The sequence below is a fragment of the Polyodon spathula genome, chromosome 6 (genome assembly GCF_017654505.1).
Source record: "Polyodon spathula isolate WHYD16114869_AA chromosome 6, ASM1765450v1, whole genome shotgun sequence".
Classification (NCBI taxonomy): Eukaryota; Metazoa; Chordata; class Actinopteri; order Acipenseriformes; family Polyodontidae; genus Polyodon; species Polyodon spathula.
Genome location: NC_054539.1, coordinates 21,707,681 through 21,720,298, shown reverse-complemented (window position 1 = coordinate 21,720,298; position 12,618 = coordinate 21,707,681).

The following is a 12,618-nucleotide window of genomic DNA, read 5'->3' as shown; positions in this document are numbered from 1 at the left end:
CTTCTCGAAAATGCTGTTCAGACTCTTGCCAACTAACTTGTGTTCTGGTTATCTCCCACCAGTCTCTTGCAGTTCCATGCAGGACATTTCAGAGAGTTGTAAGGATTTCTCCACCTGCCATAGGTCTTAATGCTAAGAAATCATTTTGTATTTACTCTGAAAAAAAAATTAAACAGCACATGTAAAATAAACAGCGCTTGTGAAAATAAATTTAACACAGATGGCCATTTAACTTGGTGTGTGATTTTAAGGTGATTGGTTACACCTGAGCTAATTTAGGATTAAAGGGGGGTGGACACTTATCCAACCAAGCTATTTCAGTTTGTATTTTTAATTAGTTTTCTACAAATTTCTGTAATATTTTTTTCACTTGGAAGTTGTGGATTAGGATGTGTAGATACATGAAAAAAAAATATTTTAATGCATTTTAATTCTAGGCTATAAATCAACAAAAGGTGAAAATTTTGAAAGGGGGTGTAGGTTATACGTAACTGCTGTATATATATATATATATATATATATATATATATATATATATATATATATATATATAGTATATTTAAAATATAGCTTAATATATATACAGTATATATATATATATACACACACAGTAGATCTCAGTTCCCAATAAAAAGTTGTCATTAACCACAAGTTGCCAATAAGCAAAAAAAGTGTATTTATATGGGACAATGATATATGCTGGTTGTAGAAATATGGCACCAAAATACTTGTTTTTTTTTATTTAGTTGTCGCCAATGGGGTTTTTTTTTTACGCCAGTTTTCTTCCCAATTATTTTTTATCCCGGTTCACCGCTGCAACACCCCGGCAACTTGGGAAACAGAGGCTGGAACACACTTTCTCCAAAATATGTTCCTGCCAATCCCAAAATTTTCGCACTGCAGATCTACCAGACCTATCATGCCGGAGGACAACACAGATCTGAGGCTCCACTGCAGACCCGCAGACGCCCTATCAGCCACAGGGGGCGCTAATGTGCAGTGAACCGTGGATTGCCCTGCCTACCTAAGCCCTCCCTGCCCATGTGGTGCTTGGCTTGCCAATTGTGCGCCGCCCCCTAGGAACCCTGCAGTCCACGCGGAGCACCTTTACTGGATGAGCTACTCGGGCAATCAGTGCATTCAATTCACATTGCATATACTTAACAATCTTATTAAACATTGATGTTAAGTCAACATCATGCAATTTTATATTACACTAATCCCTCCGGAAGACCTTTTGTCGCAGGTATAGGTTCAGTTATTGAACCACTATGCAAATATATACTTTTAAACTTTTATTTACAACCCTTTGTCCATAAACTCCCTTCATTTGTTTCTGATAGATAATATTGTTAACCATAATGAAATCAGTGTGGTCCCCGATAATATTCTTGTGTCACTTGATGTCACTAGTTTGTACACCAATATCCCACATACAGGGGGCAGTGATGCTGTTACTTTCTATTTAAATTCCAGACTTGAATAAATTATAGATTTACTTGATTTGTGCTGAAATTCCAATTATTTTGTATTTGAAGGTCAATATTCTTCCCAGATAAAGGGTACAGCAATCGGTGTAGCATTTTCTCCATTTATGCCTATTTATACATTGGATGATGGGAGGAGAAATTAATCTACAATAATGATATCATCTTTTTACCATGTATCTCTCTATGGCTTAGGTACATTGATAATGTCTTATTAATATGGTTGGGATGAAAGATTCAACTTGATAATTTTGTGGATTATATTAATTCTGCAAATAGTCATTTAAAATTTATATATGAATCTCATCTAGATAGAACAGATTTTTTAGGTCAGTTATTATGGCTAAGAAGGAATTGTTGCACAGAGTCACAATTTGAAATGAAATCTGAAGAAATGCACTCCAAATGTAAATGTTACCTGAGGATATGACAACCATATTCTTAAAAAAACAATATACAAAGCTAAAGATTGTGATCGAGAGATACTTCTTAAAAAGAAAGTTAGAAACACTAAAAGTGATCTAAGTATGTGTTTTACCTCTGAATTTAATTATTTGTTCATATAAATTTAATTATATAAAATAAATCATTTTAAAACATTGGCAGGTACTAAAAAGTGATAATTCCTTGAATTCGATAACAGATAAACTGCCCTGTATTGCTTTTAAATGTGCACAAAACATTAAAGACAAATTGGTTCGTTAATTTATTCTAAAAGTGGACAAAGCAATTGCATGGTTATCTAATCCACCGGATGATAATTTTAAATGTGGGCATTGTGTCCACTGCTCCAATAATGTAAATACTAAATCACCCACAATCGGGTAAAAAGAAAAAAATAATCAAGGTTTCAGAAATTGTAATAGCAGATGAGTAATTTATATGTTAACTTCTCCATGCAGACTGGTTTACATAGGTGAAACAAAAAGAACAAAAAGAACATAAAGCAGCAATTAGGAACAAAGAACAAGAATATGCAATATCCAGACACTATAAAAAAGCTGGTCACAGATCATCTCCACACTCATTATGATTTGTGGGGGGTGGAGAAAGTAACTCTGTCAGCTTGAGGTGGGAATTTGATACTTTTGTTACTATGGAGAGAAGCATACTGGATACTTGGTCTCAATGACAGAGTCGATATGTGTCCTTTAATATGAAATCTCTGATTTAAGTCAGATATGTCAATTAAATTATGTGGAAATATTTTCACTGTTGATAGTTTTTATTGTATGTATTTGTGGTATACTGTTGATGAAATAATATGAAATCATGATTGAATTTGGATATGTCAATTCCATTATGCTGAATCAATTATTATATTTATTTTAATATAATACTCTTTACTTTATGTGGCAGATTGCTGCTGAACATATGTAACACTCAGGAAGGGCACTTGTTCTTTTTGATCAGGGTGGGATCAGCCAGGCAGAATACCAGAAGGAAATTATAAACTAGACCACACTACTGTCTGGCAATGAACATTGTTTTGTTAACTACAGGTGGTAAACTGTACTTAAACAGAACATATCTTGAATACACAGTTACGGCAAGCGGTTTGCACTGCCCATTAATTAAAACAATAACTAAACACAGAATTACAATTTAAAACAAAAGGGCAGTGCGGCTCAATACCTGCACGGAGACAGGGCTAACAAATAAAAAACAACAATAAAACCAACACAGCCCATCTCCAGCACGCCTCCAAAACCCCAATGCCTTTTAAAATATTTGTTTAAAAACACATGCAGGCAGGGAGATATGCCTATAAATTCGGTGGGTCTTTCTTTCCTATTTGTCTTCCTACCACCCAACGAAGAGAGCCCCTCACTGGACAAGTGGGAGAGAGCACAGCTTGGGGTGTGGTGCCATGAGAAGCCGCGTTGCTCAGAGAGAGAGTGATTTGAGGTCATCCAGGCGGTCATCGAGTTGCTGCCCACTGGAGGGAGAGTACCGCCAAGGAGGATGCATTCGATACTGCCAGCACCAGAGCCCCAGAGAGAGAGCCCCTCACCACCAGAGCCCCAGAGAGAAAGCCCAACATTGCCACCCGAGAGAGTGCCCCATGCTGTGGCTGCAGCACCCAGCCCTTGCCAAACAGCAGCCAGGTTCCGAGGTTGCTGTTGGGGCTGTGCTAGCTAGCCTCTGCCCCACTGTGTGGAGGGGGGCAGCGGTCCCAGGAAGCCTGGACCCAGGAGGAACTGCCATCCAGGACTGGCACAGGGGTCTGAGATTGGTGGCTGCCCTGGAGCCCCATGATGCGGCCCAGCCCCTGAAGTGCTCATCACATTGCATCGCCCTCAAACGTGCTGCCAGGAACCGTCTGTTGCTGTCCTGGAATCAAAACTTTAGAAAAGCAGGTAAAGACAAAGCCAGACTCCACCTCCCGAATACCGGACTGAATTTTAAGCATCTGCGGGAAAGTGAGGCACTGTCCGCTGACACCATGGTTGGCTTGGTGCGTAAAGTCTTCAACTTAATCTGGCATGACTTGGACGTGAGGGTGTCCGACAACTAACAAAAAACAATCACTGTTAGTCTCGTAGGCAAACACCACACATTAAACTATTATTTAACCATTTTATTCCATTGATTGTCATTTTTCTTTTTCTAAAAACCTGAGTAACAAATGTATTTCAAACATTCAATAGCTATAAATCAAGCAAAACACCAAATCCACAACCTGTATACTCTCTCTCATGTGCTCTGCTCTCGTTTCTTCACCTGTTTCCTGTCACAGGCCAATCCCTTGCCGGAAACTATATCCTGTTTTCAAAAAAGTGTGTGCATCAACTAATTAAAAAACAGGAGGGTCATTTTTAAAGGGATACTGTGGCAAAGTGGTCGCTGATTATGAACAGCTATAGAGGTGATGCAGTGCAGGAATAGTCACACAGAAGGAAACTGTAATCAGTTTTGGAAAAGGGGTCGTTATTTGTATTCCTGGTCTGGTGACCAAATAATAAACTCCGGTTCTACACAGCAATGTGTGAAACCCAGAGAACAGAAAACAGGGATTGCAGCCCAAAACAATAAACATACGGTATCCGCCCCACAATACTTGCTACGGTCACCAGTCCAGGTGCGTGCAATAGTGCTCGTGGTGGGTGATAACAATTTACTTTCAGTGACTTATAGTGCAGTGTTGATCCGGTTTATGTGCTAGACAAAGGCGACAGCTCCGTATTCGTATTAGCCATCTAGTGATTACAAACACAGACAGTTACTAACAGACACTAACAAACAAACAAAACACTCACCAATGTCTTTTTACACAGTTTCCTCTGCTTCTCTCACGGTCCTTCCAGTCTCTTATTTAAAACCAAGAGAAGCAAAAGATTTATGATTATCTGTCCCCTTTATGCTTTCACACATGACCCCTTGGTCAATGATTGCAGCTGTCTCTATTGCTTGCAGCTGCTACCTAGTTTACCTTCCGGGTCAATACGTTCCTGCAACAGAGTCTCGCTTCCATCCAGGCTGACCGACTTCCCAACCCTAGAAATAAACTGTCAGGTCAGCCCGTCCCCTTTCGCTGCTTAGCACCTTCACAGGTCGCTATGGAAATTTACAACCAGAACTCATTATATTTCTGTCACAGATATACACCTAAGAACAAACTTAACACAAAAAAACATAATAAATAGGAAAATCAGGTTTAAATAATTATATATATATATATATATATATATATATATATATATATATATATATATATATATATATATATATATATATACACACACACACACACATATATATATATATATATATATATATATATATATATACACAGCTCTGGAAAAAATTAAGAGACCACTGCAAATTTTTCTTAAATCAGCATCTCTACATGTATGGCAGCCATTCCATTTCAGTGTCTGTTGAATTCCAACACAGGCACGCCTCATTCTACTGAATGAGGTACTGATTAGGGGATCACCTGAAACAAATCTTATTTAACGAGGAAAAGTATAAAAAACACTCCTGTGGTCATCACTATCCTCTTGCAATAGGACCAGCTTCATGGCAAAACAGTGTTAGTAGTACCTCAAAAGTAATTGGAATCAAAAATTAACTATTGACCATGCCCAAAGAGTTGAAAAGGAAAGTTTTGAGTGAGGAAAAGAAGGGTTCAATTCTGGCTTTACTGGCAGAGGGATACAGTGAGCGTCGGGTTGCTTCCATCCTTAAAATTTCAAAGATGGCGGCTCATAAGAACAAGGTCAAATAGCACACATTGGGGACAACAAAGCTACAGACCGGCAGAGGGTGAAAATGACTCTCCACTGATCGGGATGACCGCCAACTCATTCGGATGTTATTCAGCAACAGTAGGATGACATCAAGTGACCTACAAAAAGAATGGCAAACGGCAGCTGGGGTGAAGTGCACGGCAAGGACGGTTCAAAACAGGCTCCTAGGGGCAGGGCTGAAGTCGTGCAAAGCTAGAAAAAAGCCCTTTATCAATGAGAAGCAAAGAAGAGCCAGGCTGAGGTTTGCAAAAGACCATAAGGATTGGACCGTAGAGGACTGGAGTAAGGTCATCTTCTCTGATAAGTCCAATTTTCAGCTTTGCCCAACACCTGGTCGTCTAATGGTTAGACGGAGACATGGAGAGACCACAATGTCTCGCACCCACTGTGAAATGTGGTGGAGGATCGGTGATGATCTGGGGGTGCTTTAGCAAGGCTGGAATCGGGCAGATTTGTCTTTGTGAAGGACGCATGAATCAAGCCAAGTACAAGGTTGTCCTGGAAGAAAACTTGCTTCCTTCTGCTCTGACAATGTTCCCCAACTCTGGGGATTGGTTTTTCCAGCAGGACAATGCTCCATGCCACACAGCCAGGTCAATCAAGGTGTGGATGGAGGACCACCAGATCAAGACCCTGTCATGGCCAGCCCAATCTTCAGGCCTGAACCCCATTGAAAACCTCTGGAATGTGATCAAGTGGAAGATGGATGGTCACAAGCCATCAAACAAAGCCAAGCTGCTTGAATTTTTGCGCCAGGAGTGGCATAAAGTCACCCAACATCAATGTGAAAGACTGGTGGAGAGCATGCCAAGACGCATGAAAGCTGTGCTTGAAAATCAGGGTTATTCCACCAAATATTGATTTCTGAACTCTTCCTAAGTTAAAACATTAGTATTGTGTTGTTTAAAAATGAATATGAACTTATTTTCTTTGCATTATTCGAGGTCTGACAACACTGCATCTTTTTTGTTATTTTGACCAGTTATCATTTTCTGCAAATAAATACTCTAAATGACAATATTTTTATTTGGAATTTGGGAGAAATGTTGTCAGTAGTTTATAGAATAAAACAAAAATGTTCATTTTACCCAAACACATACCTATAAATAGTAAAACCAGAGAAACTGATCATTTTGCAGTGGTCTCTTAATTTCTTCCAGAGCTGTATATTCCATTCAGAACATGCTCACAAGATGCCAAATGCTATTTACATGCTGCATTAAGTAAATAGGCACAGGTGTCAAAGCGGTGGGGGCCAAGGTTGCCTCAAGTGCTTCTATTAACTTGGCTTGTGTTTTTCATGCATTTGATCCGCTTTTATTATGCCTAAAAAACACAAGCCAAGTTAGTAGAAATAATTGGGGTAACCTTGGTCCCCACTGCTTTGATACTTGTGCCTATTTGCTTTGTGCTGGGCAAGGTTGCCCAATGGTTTCTTGAAACTTAGCTTGTATTTTTATATCTCTACTTTAAATGGCTGGGCACTTTTTATAACTACCATTTTTTCACATTTCTGATGTGTTTTTGTTTCAGATGTGTTTATACACAGACATGCTATAATTGAAATGACATAAATAAATAAATAAATAAACATTTGAACAGAATGGGCTTAATTTACAATCGTCTACAAAGTCTAAGTTCTGGCACAAATCACACAGACCCTGCATTCTTCAAAATATGCAGTGCACTTACCGCAGACTGTCTTTGCGCTTTTGGCACAGCTATCAACAATAACCCAGGCTTCTGGCACTAAATACTCCATGGGCATATACTAGTGCAATTAAAGTCGCATTGTACACCAATATTTACAGTGCAGCAACATGACTTATTTTGTTACCGGCAGCCTACAGGCTAAAGTAAAAAGAAAGTGCACTAAGTATTCATTTGGTTTTATTACTGTACAGTATAGGCCTAATGTACAGATTTATATATTTTACATAATGTAAAGTGTAACCTACCCAAAACACATTAGTGTTATTTCAGCGCAATGATTTACGTTAAAGATACATTAAGCACTATAAATGTATGTGTTTGCGATTTTATTGTATTGTTTTTAAACCCAACACGTCCTTATGTAGGACACACATGTCTAGTTTAGCGAAGGGCTACTGTATGATTATGAAAAGCTTTTTGATAAAAAATACTTTTTTTTATTTTGGGCCTACCGTAGAATCTGATGAGATTAAACTGCCTTTAATTTTTTCAAATATATAACAGTATGGGCTTCCAAGTGGCGCACATTTGGCAGAGCATTTACCGAGTAGGGAGGGCTTAGGTCAGCAGGGCAATCCACAGTTCACCACACACCAGCGACCCCTGTGGCTGACAGGGCGCCTGCAGTTCTGCAATGGTCTGTGTTGTCCTCTGGTCTGGTGGCTTCGCTGTGGATCCACAGTGCGCAAAATTATAGATTGGCAGGAACACATTTCGGAGGGCGCGTGTTTTAGCCTTGGTTCCCCAAGTCACCAGGGGTTTGCAGTGGTGAACAGGGATAAAAATAATAATTGGGCATTCTAAATATATATATATATATATATATATATATATATATATATATATATATATATATATATATATACACAGTGCCTTGCAAAAGTATTCAGACCCCTGACCAATTCTCTCATATTACTGAATTACAATTGGTACATTGAAATTTTGTTCTGTTCGATATTTTATATTAAAACACTTAAACTCAAAATCAATTATTGTAAGGTGACATTGGTTTTATGTTGGGAAATATTTTTAAGAAAAATAAAAAACTGAAATATCTTGCTTGCATAAGTATTCAACCCCCACACATTAATATTTGGTAGACCCACCTTTCACTGCAATAACAGCTTTAAGTCTTTTGGGGTAAGTAGTATCAACTTTGCACACAGTGTCGGAGTGATTTTGGCCCATTCTTCTTGGCAGATTTGCTCCAGGTTGTTCAGGTTGGTTGGACGACGCTTGTGGACCGCAATTTTCAAATAGTGCCACAGATTCTCAATGGGATTGAGATCAGGACTTTGACTGGGCCACTGTAGAACATTCACCTTTTTGTTCTTGAGCCACTCCAATGTTGCTTTGGCCTTATGCTTGGGATCATTGTCCTGCTGAAAGGTGAATTTCCTCCCAAGCTTCAGTTTTTAAGCAGACTGAAGCAGATTCTCTTGCAGTATTTTCCTGTATTTTGCTCCATCCATTCTTCTTTCAATTGTAACAAGATGCCAAGTCCCTACTGATGAGAAGCATCCCCACAGCATGATTCTGCCACCACCATGCTTCACTGTAGGGATGGTGTGTCTTGAGGCATGGGCAGTGTTAGGTTTGTGCCACACATAGCGCTTTAAGTTTTGGCCAAAAAGCTCTATCTTGGTCTCATCTGACCACAAAACATTTTCCCACATTGCAGCTGGATCACTCTCATGCTTTCTGGCAAACTCCAGACATGCTTTCAGATGGTACTTTTTGAGTAATGGCTTCTTTCTTGCCATCCTCCCATACAGGCCAGTGTTATGCAGAACTCTTGATATGGTTGACTGGTGCACCATTACTCAACTCACAGCCACTGAACTCTGTAGCTGTAGTGTGTGTGGCAGAATGTGCGTAGCAGTGGTGTAAAATCAGGAGACTCCAGTCCAGTTTTCTGTGCCTGGGGTTTTTATTTCCTTCCCCAGGTCAGGGAAAGCACATTCAACAAAAATAATAAGTATAATAACAATAATAATAATAAACAATAAGGAAGCCAGGATACACAACAATGTGTAACCCGACCACAAAAAGTGTAACAGGGTTGCAGTCCCAAACAATAAATAAACAAACGAAAAACACTCCGTCTCCCCTTCGCAATCCATGTCACCGAAACGACGCACTCTCATGACCTCAGGAACAGACCCATGGGCCACGTCCCCATTTGTATGCTCCGTCCCGTCCCGATTGGTCAGCGAGGGCAACCACCGTCAACCAATCCCTGATTGCCACCGCGCTTCCCGACCGGGTCAATGACGTTGCGCACCGTGGCTCCGCCCCCTTTCCAGGTGGCCGACTTCCACCTCCCCTGCGGCTGACTGCTCCTCCTCCCTAACGTCCTCACCGGTCGGATGGGAGATCTAAAACAAGAATCCATTCTCTCTTTGTCACAATATGTAACAGTATTAAAATAGGTAAAATGAAGGAGGAACAGAATGCATTGTACAGATGGCCTTTACATTTAACAAAAACAATGCTCTGTTGATTCTTGTACCCTTGCATGTTTAGACATTCTCCTTTGGGAACCCTCACTCAACTTCTGCTATTTATTTGAAACAACGTTGCACGACTCTCGCAATGCTAGAGATCTCGCTAAGATGACACAACAAATATTTAAATTAGTATATTGCGACTCTTTTCATTAACATTTTCTTTTAGTACATACGATAAAATGTATGGATGTAAATTGTAATAAATTAAAATGTTCTAAAGTTAAAAAGTATATGCTAGTGGTTATGTTAGCACTTTTATGTATTACATTAAATCATGACTTGACTTCTTGTTTATAAAAGACTAATACAAAAGACAATATTTAACTTTAAAGAAAGTTTATAGTTATCAGAAGAGAACAGCTTTCAATGTTTTGTGCATCTGGGTATGAAGCAGCTTTGTGTGTATTGATAAATCCGGGTGAAAGACAATGCTGAGAAAATGAGGTGCCAATGGCAACTTGATCAAAATTCTGAAGAACTGCATGAGTGCCAGGAACAATAAATCCATGTTAACTGCTGAAAATAGCATTAAAAAGACAAACTACACATTCTGCATCAATTTACAGTAATTGTAATGGTCATGTCTGGTACAAAAAATTAAAAATAAAAATAATATATAAATTGGGTTCCTGGCACAGACAAATATATCAAATATCCTTCCTATTCCCTTAGTGTTTTCTATGTGTTACTGTAAAAATAATGATAAATGACATTGACATTAAACTGATGCCATTTTCCCTACATTTGCCTATGTCTGTACCAAGTAAATCACCAAAATAAGTAAGCTCAGTTTGCTGTACATTGGTAACACTGGGTGGGTTTCCATGGAAAAAGAAAAATAATGTTGTGCTCACAGTGGGTCCGATTAGAGGATTTGGTCCGAACTCGGTATGGTTTGGTACGTTTGGTTTGAAGTGTGAACAACAAAGTCTGCTTAGGAAATGAACCGTACCGAGTCCACCTTTTATTATGCATGAAAAACACAAGGCAAGTAGTAGAAACAATTGGAGCAACCTTGACCCCCCCCCCAACCGCTTTTAAAGTTGTGTTTATTTGCTTTGTGTTGACCCAGGTTGTTTCTTCTAACTTAGTAGTGTAGATTTTTGGCAGTAGTCATATCTGCCACCATCAATGGGTGCCTACTTGTGCTCCATATTAATTAGTTGTGCCAAACAGAGAGTAAACATGCCCCACCTCTCGATTTGATGTGCAGTACCAAGATTCTGTACGTAAGATGTCATGCATTGTAGTAACTGAAAACAGATCACATATTTCTGGGCAAGTTTGACACAATTTGGTGAGAAACTCAACAACATCTTGCTGCTGAACTCTACTGAAGGGTTCTCCTAAGAAGTGACACATGCCCACAGTACTGAGAGATGTAGCGGATGGCAACTGATCATAGTTGGTAACAAAAGTCCTGAGGATTTGTTGTTCACTCTGTTTTAATTTCAAAAGTTGGCAGTGAAGAAGACATTGTAACATGGTGTTTGCATAGCAGGAGGTGAGATGAGTGTTGCTCAAGCCTCTGATTGAATGTGTGAGTGCAACTGCTCCCTCAGAATGCAGCAGCTTTTGCTGTTCCTGAACATCAGCGACGGCTTGACGTATGATATACACATGATTCTTCACCATAGATCCCTTGTGCATGTTGGTCTCCTTCAAGCTTATCAACTTAGGGCCATTAAGACTTTTCAGCCTGCTGTGCTCTGCAACTGCAGATGCAAGTGCTTTAATGCAGATGGGCTCAAAGTTTATAAGGCGGACACCACTTAAGGAAGCAACTCTAGAAAGTGCTACAAAACTTTAGCCACAGGAGAAAATGGAGTTACCAAGGTTCATCATCACTGTTTTGGGTGTCATGCCCTGGCATTTATGAATGGTGATTGAGTGAGCACCGATGACTGGAAACTGCTCATGAACAATGTAGGCCCTGTCCATGACTTCAAACTTTGACCTTGAGCATTCAAAGGTATGTGTGTGTCCATTATTAAAATTGATGGTTATGGTTTTGACCATCATGGGGTTTTCTAGACAATAGGAAACAGCTTGAAGTTTCTATATTGCACCATTGATGAGACCAGTGGCAATGTGGATATTTTTCCAAAGCTTACAGCCTATTTTTTACTCATATGCTAGTTTGCAGTCCAGCTGTACGACTGCAGTCAACCTTATAAGCTTTCAATTTTTTCAGCACATTTTCCTGGAGGGAAGTAAGTGCTTAGGTAAGGAAAAAGCTCCTACTCACCGAAAGGCGACAAGAGAAAACCTTAGGGAATCCATGACCGAAAATTACCTTTCCTCCGGGTTCAGAACAGAAAAATATATATATATTTTTTTTTTTTTTAGCAGCGACAATTCTAAAAGAATGTCTGGAGTAATTGTCAGGAGGAAATCCAGCACATAGGAGAGATGCACATAGTTGGTCACATAACCAATTCCTGTAAATGACTGATCCTTCTGGGGTGAGGAAGAGGGGTTCAGATGAGCTGGTACCCAGGTGAATCGACAGGTAGCTAGAAAGAGCAGGGAAAGAATAGATGAAATCATTTGTTTAAAAAAAATATATATGTGTACCCCTTCAGTCAGTCTTAGAATGTTTTAAATGTAAGGAATACATGGCCTGAGAATGAAGATGGAGCTCTCTAGTACAGA